Source organism: Mytilus californianus, unplaced genomic scaffold (genome assembly GCF_021869535.1).
Source record: "Mytilus californianus isolate M0D057914Y unplaced genomic scaffold, xbMytCali1.0.p SCAF_4, whole genome shotgun sequence".
Taxonomy (NCBI): Eukaryota; Metazoa; Mollusca; class Bivalvia; order Mytilida; family Mytilidae; genus Mytilus; species Mytilus californianus.
The window spans coordinates 114,744,495-114,760,200 of NW_026262690.1; the positions used below are offsets into that span (position 1 = coordinate 114,744,495).

The window sequence follows — 15,706 nt, forward strand, 5'->3', positions numbered from 1 at the left end:
ATACAGTAAGGTCTTTCCCTTTTGGAAAAGGAAAGACCTGAATAATCAAAGTAATAATAAAAATGTCAATTGTTCTTGAACAATTGAGAGGTCTTTCCTTTTCGTTATGTAAAATATATGTATAAATAAGCGTATAATGCATTGGAAAGTTCTAAAACACACACAAAACCCTTAAAATATGGTCAAAAACACATAATTCGGAATTTGGGACATGACCTTGACTTTTGACCTTATGACCTTTGTCAAGGTCATTGGTCCACGATGTCATAACAAAAGACCCCATGGGTCTAGGACCTTTGGTTCATGAGTTAAAGCTTATTTTGTCTTTTCTAAAACAGATAACAGGGGTTATGCCCCTTACGGATAGGTCAAATCTCTTCGGTCAAAATGTAAAAAAGTTGCGCCTTTATTTCTCAATTATTTTTCACTATTTACTATTTCTGTAAGTATTATCGTTTTGGAGATATCCAATAAATAAGTTTTAGGGTAAAAGTTCAAGGTCAACCACAAAAAGCTTTAAAACACACTAAAAATCCTTTAAATAAGGTCGAAAACACATAATTTGCTATCTGGGACATGAACTTGACCTTTGACCTTTTGACCTTTGTCAAGGTCATTAGTCCCCAATGTCATTGCTGAAGACCCCATGGGTCTAGGACCTTTGGTTTAACAGTAAAACCTGATTTTGTCTTTTTTAGAAACCTAAACTAGGGGTTATGCGACTTATAGAAAGGTCAAATCTTTCCTGTTAAAATGTAACGAAGTTGCGCCTAAATGACCCAAACATTTCCCACTATTCCAAACTTCTGTAAGTATAATGGTTTCTGAGATTATCCCATAACAAGGTGTTAGGTCAAAGGTCAAGGTCAACATACAAATTTGACCTTGAGATATTTTTGAGATTCACATCAATTGATGATGATTGGTGAAGATCCTAGGTGTCTACGATTTACGGTTTCTGAGTTTTGGGGGCCAACCGACTGCGGTTAATTTTCATAGGGGCATAACTCTACCGATGAGTCGTTGAATCTTTTCAATCCAAATGTAACGAAGAACCGGGGTCTGGTAATGAACAAATTTCACCCTTCGGGTTTTTTCCACCTATTACGGTTACGGTGTTTAAAAGATAACAAGGTTTTTAGGTTACGGAGGGATTACTCCGAACCGACAAAATTTTTCGACTCACAGGGTGAGTTCCGGATAGGTATTTATGACACCGATACAAGGTGTGAACCTGAAAGCAACACGTCTCACGGTTAAGACTGCTAACTTCGTCAAAGTTTGACGGAAAAAGAATAAAAATAAACGAAAGAAATACAGTAAGGTCTTTCCCTTTTGGAAAAGGAAAGACCTGAATAATAATAGTAATAATAAAAATGTCAATTGTTCTTGAACAATTGAGAGGTCTTTCCTTTTCATTATGTAAAATATATGTATAAATAAGCTTATAATGCATTGGAAAGTTCTAAAACACACACAAAACCCTTAAAATATGGTCAAAAACACATAATTCGGAATTTTGGACATGACCTTGACTTTTGACCTTATGACCTTTGTCAAGGTCATTGGTTTACGGTGTCATAACAAAAGACCCCATAAGTCTAGGACCTTTGGTTCATGAGTGAAAGCTTATTTTGTCTTTTCTAAAACAGATAACAGGGGTTATGCCCCTTACGGATAGGTCAAATCTCTTCGGTCAAAATGTAAAAAAGTTGCGCCTTTATTTCTCAATTATTTTTCACTATTTACTATTTCTGTAAGTATTATCGTTTTGGAGATATCCAATAAATAAGTTTTAGGGTAAAAGTTCAAGGTCAACCACAAAAAGCTTTAAAACACACTAAAAATCCTTTAAATAAGGTCGAAAACACATAATTTGTTATCTGGGACATGAACTTGACCTTTGACCTTTTGACCTTTGTCAAGGTCATTAGTCCCCAATGTCATTGCTGAAGACCCCATGGGTCTAGGACCTTTGGTTTAACAGTAAAACCTGATTTTGTCTTTTTTAGAAACCTAAACTAGGGGTTATGCGACTTATAGAAAGGTCAAATCTTTCCTGTTAAAATGTAACGAAGTTGCGCCTAAATGACCCAAACATTTCCCACTATTCCAAACTTCTGTAAGTATAATGGTTTCTGAGATTATCCCATAACAAGGTGTTAGGTCAAAGGTCAAGGTCAACATACAAATTTGACCTTGAGATATTTTTGAGATTCACATCAATTGATGATGATTGGTGAAGATCCTAGGTGTCTACGATTTACGGTTTCTGAGTTTTGGGGGCCAACCGACTGCGGTTAATTTTCATAGGGGCATAACTCTACCGATGAGTCGTTGAATCTTTTCAATCCAAATGTAACGAAGAACCGGGGTCTGGTAATGAACAAATTTCACCCTTCGGGTTTTTTCCACCTATTACGGTTACGGTGTTTAAAAGATAACAAGGTTTTTAGGTTACGGAGGGATTACTCCGAACCGACAAAATTTTTCGACTCACAGGGTGAGTTCCGGATAGGTATTTATGACACCGATACAAGGTGTGAACCTGAAAGCAACACGTCTCACGGTTAAGACTGCTAACTTCGTCAAAGTTTGACGGAAAAAGAATAAAAATAAACGAAAGAAATACAGTAAGGTCTTTCCCTTTTGGAAAAGGAAAGACCTGAATAATAATAGTAATAATAAAAATGTCAATTGTTCTTGAACAATTGAGAGGTCTTTCCTTTTCATTATGTAAAATATATGTATAAATAAGCTTATAATGCATTGGAAAGTTCTAAAACACACACAAAACCCTTAAAATATGGTCAAAAACACATAATTCGGAATTTTGGACATGACCTTGACTTTTGACCTTATGACCTTTGTCAAGGTCATTGGTTTACGGTGTCATAACAAAAGACCCCATAAGTCTAGGACCTTTGGTTCATGAGTGAAAGCTTATTTTGTCTTTTCTAAAACAGATAACAGGGGTTATGCCCCTTACGGATAGGTCAAATCTCTTCGGTCAAAATGTAAAAAAGTTGCGCCTTTATTTCTCAATTATTTTTCACTATTTACTATTTCTGTAAGTATTATCGTTTTGGAGATATCCAATAAATAAGTTTTAGGGTAAAAGTTCAAGGTCAACCACAAAAAGCTTTAAAACACACTAAAAATCCTTTAAATAAGGTCGAAAACACATAATTTGCTATCTGGGACATGAACTTGACCTTTGACCTTTTGACCTTTGTCAAGGTCATTAGTCCCCAATGTCATTGCTGAAGACCCCATGGGTCTAGGACTTTTGGTTTAACAGTAAAACCTGATTTTGTCTTTTTTAGAAACCTAAACTAGGGGTTATGCGACTTATAGAAAGGTCAAATCTTTTCTGTTAAAATGTAACGAAGTTGCGCCTAAATGACCCAAACAATTCCCACTATTCAAAACTTCTGTAAGTATAATGGTTTCTGAGATTATCCCATAACAAGGTGTTAGGTCAAAGGTCAAGGTCAACATACAAATTTGACCTTGAGATATTTTTGAGAGTCACATCAATTGATGATGATTGGTGAAGATCCTAGGTGTCTACGATTTACGGTTTCTGAGTTTTGGGGGCCAACCGACTGCGGTTAATTTTCATAGGGCATAACTCTACCGATGAGTCGTTGAATCTTTTCAATCCAAATGTAACGAAGAACCGGGGTCTGGTAATGAACAAATTTCACCCTTCGGGTTTTTTCCACCTATTACGGTTACGGTGTTTAAATGATAACAAGGTTTTTAGGTTTCGGAGGGATTACTCCGAACCGGCAAAATTTTTCGACTCACAGGGTGAGTTCCGGATAGGTATTTATGACACCGATACAAGGTGTGTACCTGAAAGCAACACGTCTCACGGTTAAGACTGCTAACTTCGTCAAAGTTTGAAGGGAAAAGAATAATAATAAACGAAAGAAATACAGTAAGGTCTTTCCCTTTTGGAAAAGGAAAGACCTGAATAATCAAAGTAATAATAAAAATGTCAATTGTTCTTGAACAATTGAGAGGTCTTTCCTTTTCGTTATGTAAAATATATGTATAAATAAGCGTATAATGCATTGGAAAGTTCTAAAACACACACAAAACCCTTAAAATATGGTCAAAAACACATAATTCGGAATTTGGGACATGACCTTGACTTTTGACCTTATGACCTTTGTCAAGGTCATTGGTCCACGATGTCATAACAAAAGACCCCATGGGTCTAGGACCTTTGGTTCATGAGTTAAAGCTTATTTTGTCTTTTCTAAAACAGATAACAGGGGTTATGCCCCTTACGGATAGGTCAAATCTCTTCGGTCAAAATGTAAAAAAGTTGCGCCTTTATTTCTCAATTATTTTTCACTATTTACTATTTCTGTAAGTATTATCGTTTTGGAGATATCCAATAAATAAGTTTTAGGGTAAAAGTTCAAGGTCAACCACAAAAAGCTTTAAAACACACTAAAAATCCTTTAAATAAGGTCGAAAACACATAATTTGCTATCTGGGACATGAACTTGACCTTTGACCTTTTGACCTTTGTCAAGGTCATTAGTCCCCAATGTCATTGCTGAAGACCCCATGGGTCTAGGACCTTTGGTTTAACAGTAAAACCTGATTTTGCCTTTTTTAGAAACCTAAACTAGGGGTTATGCGACTTATAGAAAGGTCAAATCTTTCCTGTTAAAATGTAACGAAGTTGCGCCTAAATGACCCAAACATTTCCCACTATTCCAAACTTCTGTAAGTATAATGGTTTCTGAGATTATCCCATAACAAGGTGTTAGGTCAAAGGTCAAGGTCAACATACAAATTTGACCTTGAGATATTTTTGAGATTCACATCAATTGATGATGATTGGTGAAGATCCTAGGTGTCTACGATTTACGGTTTCTGAGTTTTGGGGGCCAACCGACTGCGGTTAATTTTCATAGGGGCATAACTCTACCGATGAGTCGTTGAATCTTTTCAATCCAAATGTAACGAAGAACCGGGGTCTGGTAATGAACAAATTTCACCCTTCGGGTTTTTTCCACCTATTACGGTTACGGTGTTTAAAAGATAACAAGGTTTTTAGGTTACGGAGGGATTACTCCGAACCGACAAAATTTTTCGACTCACAGGGTGAGTTCCGGATAGGTATTTATGACACCGATACAAGGTGTGAACCTGAAAGCAACACGTCTCACGGTTAAGACTGCTAACTTCGTCAAAGTTTGACGGAAAAAGAATAAAAATAAACGAAAGAAATACAGTAAGGTCTTTCCCTTTTGGAAAAGGAAAGACCTGAATAATAATAGTAATAATAAAAATGTCAATTGTTCTTGAACAATTGAGAGGTCTTTCCTTTTCATTATGTAAAATATATGTATAAATAAGCTTATAATGCATTGGAAAGTTCTAAAACACACACAAAACCCTTAAAATATGGTCAAAAACACATAATTCGGAATTTTGGACATGACCTTGACTTTTGACCTTATGACCTTTGTCAAGGTCATTGGTTTACGGTGTCATAACAAAAGACCCCATAAGTCTAGGACCTTTGGTTCATGAGTGAAAGCTTATTTTGTCTTTTCTAAAACAGATAACAGGGGTTATGCCCCTTACGGATAGGTCAAATCTCTTCGGTCAAAATGTAAAAAAGTTGCGCCTTTATTTCTCAATTATTTTTCACTATTTACTATTTCTGTAAGTATTATCGTTTTGGAGATATCCAATAAATAAGTTTTAGGGTAAAAGTTCAAGGTCAACCACAAAAAGCTTTAAAACACACTAAAAATCCTTTAAATAAGGTCGAAAACACATAATTTGCTATCTGGGACATGAACTTGACCTTTGACCTTTTGACCTTTGTCAAGGTCATTAGTCCCCAATGTCATTGCTGAAGACCCCATGGGTCTAGGACTTTTGGTTTAACAGTAAAACCTGATTTTGTCTTTTTTAGAAACCTAAACTAGGGGTTATGCGACTTATAGAAAGGTCAAATCTTTTCTGTTAAAATGTAACGAAGTTGCGCCTAAATGACCCAAACAATTCCCACTATTCAAAACTTCTGTAAGTATAATGGTTTCTGAGATTATCCCATAACAAGGTGTTAGGTCAAAGGTCAAGGTCAACATACAAATTTGACCTTGAGATATTTTTGAGAGTCACATCAATTGATGATGATTGGTGAAGATCCTAGGTGTCTACGATTTACGGTTTCTGAGTTTTGGGGGCCAACCGACTGCGGTTAATTTTCATAGGGCATAACTCTACCGATGAGTCGTTGAATCTTTTCAATCCAAATGTAACGAAGAACCGGGGTCTGGTAATGAACAAATTTCACCCTTCGGGTTTTTTCCACCTATTACGGTTACGGTGTTTAAATGATAACAAGGTTTTTAGGTTTCGGAGGGATTACTCCGAACCGGCAAAATTTTTCGACTCACAGGGTGAGTTCCGGATAGGTATTTATGACACCGATACAAGGTGTGTACCTGAAAGCAACACGTCTCACGGTTAAGACTGCTAACTTCGTCAAAGTTTGAAGGGAAAAGAATAATAATAAACGAAAGAAATACAGTAAGGTCTTTCCCTTTTGGAAAAGGAAAGACCTGAATAATCAAAGTAATAATAAAAATGTCAATTGTTCTTGAACAATTGAGAGGTCTTTCCTTTTCGTTATGTAAAATATATGTATAAATAAGCGTATAATGCATTGGAAAGTTCTAAAACACACACAAAACCCTTAAAATATGGTCAAAAACACATAATTCGGAATTTGGGACATGACCTTGACTTTTGACCTTATGACCTTTGTCAAGGTCATTGGTCCACGATGTCATAACAAAAGACCCCATGGGTCTAGGACCTTTGGTTCATGAGTTAAAGCTTATTTTGTCTTTTCTAAAACAGATAACAGGGGTTATGCCCCTTACGGATAGGTCAAATCTCTTCGGTCAAAATGTAAAAAAGTTGCGCCTTTATTTCTCAATTATTTTTCACTATTTACTATTTCTGTAAGTATTATCGTTTTGGAGATATCCAATAAATAAGTTTTAGGGTAAAAGTTCAAGGTCAACCACAAAAAGCTTTAAAACACACTAAAAATCCTTTAAATAAGGTCGAAAACACATAATTTGCTATCTGGGACATGAACTTGACCTTTGACCTTTTGACCTTTGTCAAGGTCATTAGTCCCCAATGTCATTGCTGAAGACCCCATGGGTCTAGGACCTTTGGTTTAACAGTAAAACCTGATTTTGCCTTTTTTAGAAACCTAAACTAGGGGTTATGCGACTTATAGAAAGGTCAAATCTTTCCTGTTAAAATGTAACGAAGTTGCGCCTAAATGACCCAAACATTTCCCACTATTCCAAACTTCTGTAAGTATAATGGTTTCTGAGATTATCCCATAACAAGGTGTTAGGTCAAAGGTCAAGGTCAACATACAAATTTGACCTTGAGATATTTTTGAGATTCACATCAATTGATGATGATTGGTGAAGATCCTAGGTGTCTACGATTTACGGTTTCTGAGTTTTGGGGGCCAACCGACTGCGGTTAATTTTCATAGGGGCATAACTCTACCGATGAGTCGTTGAATCTTTTCAATCCAAATGTAACGAAGAACCGGGGTCTGGTAATGAACAAATTTCACCCTTCGGGTTTTTTCCACCTATTACGGTTACGGTGTTTAAAAGATAACAAGGTTTTTAGGTTACGGAGGGATTACTCCGAACCGACAAAATTTTTCGACTCACAGGGTGAGTTCCGGATAGGTATTTATGACACCGATACAAGGTGTGAACCTGAAAGCAACACGTCTCACGGTTAAGACTGCTAACTTCGTCAAAGTTTGACGGAAAAAGAATAAAAATAAACGAAAGAAATACAGTAAGGTCTTTCCCTTTTGGAAAAGGAAAGACCTGAATAATAATAGTAATAATAAAAATGTCAATTGTTCTTGAACAATTGAGAGGTCTTTCCTTTTCATTATGTAAAATATATGTATAAATAAGCTTATAATGCATTGGAAAGTTCTAAAACACACACAAAACCCTTAAAATATGGTCAAAAACACATAATTCGGAATTTTGGACATGACCTTGACTTTTGACCTTATGACCTTTGTCAAGGTAATTGGTTTACGGTGTCATAACAAAAGACCCCATAAGTCTAGGACCTTTGGTTCATGAGTGAAAGCTTATTTTGTCTTTTCTAAAACAGATAACAGGGGTTATGCCCCTTACGGATAGGTCAAATCTCTTCGGTCAAAATGTAAAAAAGTTGCGCCTTTATTTCTCAATTATTTTTCACTATTTACTATTTCTGTAAGTATTATCGTTTTGGAGATATCCAATAAATAAGTTTTAGGGTAAAAGTTCAAGGTCAACCACAAAAAGCTTTAAAACACACTAAAAATCCTTTAAATAAGGTCGAAAACACATAATTTGTTATCTGGGACATGAACTTGACCTTTGACCTTTTGACCTTTGTCAAGGTCATTAGTCCCCAATGTCATTGCTGAAGACCCCATGGGTCTAGGACTTTGGTTTAACAGTAAAACCTGATTTTGTCTTTTTTAGAAACCTAAACTAGGGGTTATGCGACTTATAGAAAGGTCAAATCTTTTCTGTTAAAATGTAACGAAGTTGCGCCTAAATGACCCAAACAATTCCCACTATTCCAAACTTCTGTAAGTATACTGGTTTCTGAGATTATCCCATAACAAGGTGTTAGGTCAAAGGTCAAGGTCAACATACAAATTTGACCTTGAGATATTTTTGAGAGTCACATCAATTGATGATGATTGGTGAAGATCCTAGGTGTCTACGATTTACGGTTTCTGAGTTTTGGGGGCCAACCGACTGCGGTTAATTTTCATAGGGGCATAACTCTACCGATGAGTCGTTGAATCTTTTCAATCCAAATGTAACGAAGAACCGGGGTCTGGTAATAAACAAATTTCACCCTTCGGGTTTTTTCCACCTATTACGGTTACGGTGTTTAAATGATAACAAGGTTTTTAGGTTTCGGAGGGATTACTCCGAACCGGCAAAATATTTCGACTCACAGGGTGAGTTCCGGATAGGTATTTATGACACCGATACAAGGTGTGTACCTGAAAGCAACACGTCTCACGGTTAAGACTGCTAACTTCGTCAAAGTTTGAAGGGAAAAGAATAATAATAAACGAAAGAAATACAGTAAGGTCTTTCCCTTTTGGAAAAGGAAAGACCTGAATAATAAAAGTAATAATAAAAATGTCAATTGTTCTTGAACAATTGAGAGGTCTTTCCTTTTCGTTATGTAAAATATATGTATAAATAAGCGTATAATGCATTGGAAAGTTCTAAAACACACACAAAACCCTTAAAATATGGTCAAAAACACATAATTCGGAATTTGGGACATGACCTTGACTTTTGACCTTATGACCTTTGTCAAGGTCATTGGTCCACGATGTCATAACAAAAGACCCCATGGGTCTAGGACCTTTGGTTCATGAGTTAAAGCTTATTTTGTCTTTTCTAAAACAGTTAACAGGGGTTATGCCCCTTACAGATAGGTCAAATCTCTTCAGTCAAAATGTAAAAAAGTTGCGCCTTTATGTCCCAATACTTTTCACTATTTACTGTTTCTGTAAGTACTATCGTTTTTGAGATATCCAATAAATAAGTTTTAAGGTCAAAGGTCAAGGTCAACCTCAAAAAGCTTTAAAACATTCTAAAAATCCTTTAGATAAGGTCAAAAACACTTAATTCGCTATCTGGGACATGACCTTGACCTTTAACCTTGTGACCTTTGTCAAGGTCATTGGTCTCTTATGTCATTGCTGAATACCCTAGGGGTCTAGGACCTTTGGTTCAATAGTTAAAGCTGATTTTGTCTTTTCATAAACAGTTAACGGGGGTTATGCCCCTTACGGATAGGTCAAATCTCTTCGGTCATTATGTAAAAAAGTTGCCCCTTAATGTCCCAAACATTTTTCATTATTTACTATTTCTGTAAGTATAATCGTTTTTGAGATATCGAATAAAAAGTTTTAAGGTCAAAGATCAAGGTCAACATTAAAAACCTTTAAAACACACTGTAAATCCTTTAAATAAGGTCAAAAACACATCATTCGCTATCTGGGACATGACCTTGACCTTTGACCTTGTGATTTTTGTCAAGGTCATTGGTTTCAAATGTCATTGTTGAAGTTCCCAGGGATCTAGGACCTTTGGTTATATATTAAAAGCTGATTTTGTCTTTTCAGAAACCTAAAACAGGGGTTATGCCCCTTACAGAAAGGTCAAATCTCTTCGGTCAAATGTAACAAAGTTGCGCCTTAATGACCCAAACATTTTCCACTATTCATCACTACTGTAAGTATAATGGTTTCTGAGATTATCCCATAACAAGGTGTAAGGTCAAAGGTCAAGGTCAACATACAAATTTGACCTTGAGGAATTTTTCAAAGTCACATTAATTGATGATGATTGGTGAAGATCCTAGGTGTCTACGACTTACAGTTTCTGAGTTTTGGTGGCCAACCGACACCGGTTAATTTTCATAGGGGCATAACCCTACCAATGAGTCGTTGAATCTTTTCGATCCAAATGTAACGAAGAACCGGGGTCTGGTCCTGAACAAATTTCACCATTGGGTTTTTTTCTACCTATTACGGTTACGGTGTTGGGACGATAACAAGGTTTTCTGGTTTCGGAGGGATTTCTCCGAATCGACAAAATTTTTCGACTCAAAGGGTGAGTTCCGGATAGGTATTCATGACACCGACACAAAGTGTGAACATGAAAGCGACACGTCTTACGGTTAAGGCTGCTAACTTCGTCAAAGTTTGGCTTAAAAAGAATAATAATAATAATTAAAATGTCAATTGGTCTTGAACAATTGAGAGGTCTTTCCTTTTCGTATTGTAAAGTACATGTTCTAATAGGCTTAGAATGCATTGAAAAGCTCACAAACACACGTAAAACCGTTAAAATATGACAAAAACAACCAATTCGCTATTTAGGACATGACTTTGACTTTTGACCTTATGACCTTTGTCAAGGTCATTGGTCCACGATGTCATTATAGAAGATCAAATGGGTCTAAGACCTTTGGTTCAAGAGTTAAAGCTAATTTTGTCTTTTCAGAAACCGTTAACGAGGGTTATGCCCCTTAAGGATATGTCAAATCTCTTCAGTCAAAATGTAAAAAAAGTTGCGACATAGTCACCTTAACATTTTTCACTATTTACTATTTCTGTAAGTATAATCGTTTTTGAGATATCCAATAAAAAGTTGTAAGGTCAAAGGTCAAGGTCAACCTTTAAAAGCTTGAAAACACACTAAAAATCCTTAATATAAGGTTAAAAACACTTAAATCGCCATCTGGGACATGACCTTGACCTTGTGACCTTTGTCAAGGTCATTGGTCCACGATGTCATAACAAAAGACCCCATGGGTCTAGGACCTTTGGTTCATGAGTTAAAGCTTAATTTGTCTTTTCTAAAACAGTTAACAGGGGTTATGCCCCTTACAGATAGGTCAAATCTCTTCGGTCATAAAGTAACAAAGTTGCGCCTTAATGACCCAAACATTTTCCACTATTCATTTTGTAAGTATAATGGTTTCTGAGATTATCCCATAACAAGGTGTAAGGTCAAAGGTCAAGGTCAACATACAAATTTGACCTTGAGGCATTTTGAAAGTCACATGAATTGATGATCATTGGTGAAGATCCTAGGTGGCTACGACTTGCGGTTTCTGAGTTTTGATGGCCAACCGACACCGGTTAATTTTCAAAGGGGCATAACCCTACCAATGAGTCGTTGAATCTTTTCGATCCAAATGTATCGAAGAACCGGGGTCTGGTCCTGAACAAATTTCACCCTTTGCTTTTTTTCTACCTATTACGGTTACGGTGTTTGAATGATAACAAGGTTTTTAGGTTTCGGAGGGATAACTCCGGACCGACAAAATTTTACGACTCACAGGGTGAGTTCCGGATAGGTATTTGTGACACCGATACAAAGTGTGAACCTGAAAGCGACATGGCTTACGGTTACGGAGGGAAATTTTGTCAAAGTTTGGCGGAACAAAAAGAATAATAATAATAATAATAATAATAATAATAATAATAATCAGAAGAAATACAGTAAGGTCTTTCCCTTTTGAAAAAGGAAAGACCTTAATAATAATAATAATAATAAACAAAAGAAAAACAGTAAGGTCTTTCCCTTTTGAAAAAGGAAAGACCTTAATAATAATAAACAGAAGAAATACAGTAAGGTCTTTCCCTTTTGAAAAAGGAAAGACCTTAATAATAATAAATATAAATCAATTGCTTTAAAAAAGCAATTGTAAACGGTCTTTCCCCCTTTCTGAAACATGATTGATTGATATGTGTTTGTTTGTTTGTTTGTTTGTTTGTTTGTTTGTTTGTTTGTTTAAAGGGTCCATATTAGTGTGTTGGTTAAGTTTCTATATTTAGTTTGGAAAGTTTTTATTCTATTTCAGGTCCCTCGCGCGCAACTGTCTCGCGCCAGATTGTGGCGTCACGTGACGAAGCTTTATAATAGCGAAAACCTAGTATTTTTATTTCTTTTTAGGTGGGGACGTTGGACAGACAACATGTATAGCGACGGAATACACACAATGTATTTCTTTTGTCATTGTAGGTAATTGACGTTTCGATCACAGTTCACGAGCAGGGCATGCTTTGGATTTAATTGATCCTGTGTAACTTTAAAACACGTTTATCGATTATTTTCATACAATGTACATTTTTCAGCAGCAGTTTGTAACACAGATTTGTATTTCAATCTAGGAGCGGACATTTTATTGTAGGATTTCACTGAGATTTACTCCAATCTTTTCTCTAGGGAAATTCTTGAAAGATATCTGCACCACGTTGTTTTATGAAGATGTTATACATGTATACCCTGCTGACTGCAAATTTTGGGGTCAATTGGACATGTAGTTTCAGAGAACATCTGATAACAAGCATGTGGATTTTTGTTTTTCAGAACAGATGTAAGAACAATATTACAATGTCAATTGTTCTTGAACAATTGAGAGGTCTTTCCTTTTTTAATGTAAAATACATGTTCCAATAGACGTAAAATGTATTGAAAAGTTCTTAAACACACAAAAAACTGTTAAAATATGATAAAAATCAACAAATTCGATTTTTAGGAGATGACCTTGACTTTTGACCTTGTTACCTTTGTGAAGGTCATCAGTCCACAATGTCATTGTAAAAGACCCCATGGGTATAGGACCTTTGGTTCAACAGTTAAAGCTAATTTTACCTTTTCAGAAACCGTTAACAGGGGTTATGCCCCTTAAGAATATGTCAAATCTCTTCGGTCAAAATATAAAAAAGTTGTGCCTCAGTCACCTAAACATTATTCACGGTTTACTATTTCTGTAAGATTAACAGTTTTTGAGATATCGACTAAAAAGTTGAAAGGTCAAAGGTCAAGCTCAACCTTAAAAACCTTTAAAACACACTAAAATCCTTTAAATAAGGTCAAAAACACATAATTCGCTATCTGGGACATGACCTCGACCTTTGACCTTTTGACCTTTGTCAAGGTCATTAGTCCCCTACGTCATTGCTGAAGACCCCATGGGTCTAGGACCTTTGGTTATATAGTAAAAGCTGATTTTGTCTTTTCAGAAACCTAAAACAGGGGTTATGCCCCTTACAAAATAGTCAAATCTCTTCGGTCAAATGTAACAAAGTTGCGCCTTAATGACCCAAACATTTTCCACTATTCAAAACTTCTGTAAGTATAATGGTTTCTGAGATTATCCCATAACAAGGCGTTAGGTCAAGGGTCAAGGTCGACATACGAATTTGACCTTGAGGCATTTTTCAAAGTTACATTAATTGATGATCATTTGTGAAGACCCTAGGTGTCTACGACTTATGGTTTCTGAGTTTTCGTGGCCAACCGACACCGGTTAATTTTCATAGGGGCATAACCCTACCAACGAGTCGTTGAATCTTTTCAATCCAAATGTAACGAAGAACCGGGGTCTGGTCCTAAACAAATGTCACCCTTTGTTTTTTTTCTACTTCTTACGGTTACGTTGTTTGAATGATAACAAGGATTTTTAGTTTCGGAGGGATTACTCAGAACCGACAACATTTTTTGACTCACATGGTGAGTTCCGGATAGGTATTCATGACACCGATACAAAGTGTGAACATGAAAGCGACACGTCTTACGGTTAAGGCTGCTAAGTTCGTCAAAGTTTGGCGGAAAAAGAATAATAATAATAATAAACAGAAGAAATACAGTAAGGTCTTTCCCTTTTGAAAAAGGAAAGACCTTAATAATAATTAAAATGTCTTTCCTTTTCATTATGTAAAATATATGTTTAAATAAGCGTATAATGCATTGAAAAGCTCTAAAACACACACAAAACCCTTAAAATATGGTCAAAAACACATAATCCGGAATTTGGGACATGATCTTGACTTTTGACCTTTGTCAAGGTCATTGGTCCATGATGTCATAACAAAAGACCCCATAAGTCTAGGACCTTCGGTTCATGAGTTAAAGCTTATTTTGTCCTTTCTAAAATAGTTAACAGGGGTTATGCCCCTAACGGATAGGTCAAATATCTTCCGTCAAAATGTAAAAAAGTTACGCCTTTATGTCCCAATTATTTTTCACTATTTACTATTTCTGTAAGTATTATTGTTTTGGAGATATCGAATAAATAAGTTTTAGGGTCAAAGGTCAAGGTCAACCACAAAAAGCTTTAAAACACACTAAAAATCCTTTAAATAAGGTCGAAAACACATAATTCGCTATCTGGGACATGACCTTTACCTTTGACCTTTTGAACTTTGTCAAGTTTATTAGTCCCCAATGTCATTGCTGAAGACCCCATGGGTCTAGGACCTTTGGTTTAACAGTAAAACCTGATTTTGTCTTTTTAGAAACCTAAACTAGGGGTTATGCCCCTTCTAGAAAGGTCAAATCTTTTCGGTCAAAATGTAACGAAGTTGCGCCTTAATGACCAAAACATTTCCCACTATTCAAAACTTCTGTAAGTATAATGGTTTATGAGATTATCCCATAACAAGGTGTTAGGTCAAAGGTCAAGGTCAACATACAAATTTGACCTTGAGATATTTTTCAGAGTCACATCAATGGATGATGATTGTTGAAGATCCTAGGTGTCTACGACTTACGGTTTCTGAGTTTTGGGGGCCAACCGACTGCGGTTAATTTTCATAGGGGCATAACCCTACCAATGAGTCTTTGAATCTTTTCAATCCAAATGTAAAGAAGAACTGGGGTCTGGTCCTGAACAAATTTCACCCTTCGGTTTTTTTTCTACCTATTACGGTTACGGTGTTTAAATGATAACAAGGTTTTTAGGTTTCGGAGGGATTACTCCGAACCGGCAAAATATTTCGACTCACAGGGTGAGTTCCGGATAGGTATTCATGACACCGATATAAAGTATGAACATGAAAGCGACACGTCTTACGGTTAAGGCTGCTAACTTCGTCAAAGTTTGGCGGAAAAAGAATAATAATAATAAACAGAAGAAATATAGTAAGGTCTTTCCCTTTTGAAAAAGGAAAGACCTTAATAATAATAATAATAATAATAATAATAATAATCAGAAGAAATACAGTAAGGTCTTTCCCTTTTGGAAAAGGAAAGACCTTAATAATAATAATAATCAGAAG

At 36.0% G+C, this 15,706-nt stretch overlaps 1 protein-coding gene across 1 annotated transcript in view; it reads left to right on the top strand.

Annotated features, from left to right (window-relative positions):
* LOC127699102 (uncharacterized) overlaps nucleotides 1–15,706 on the top strand; it is an 88,463-nt gene that overhangs the window by 58,330 nt on the left and 14,427 nt on the right. The window lies entirely within an intron of this gene.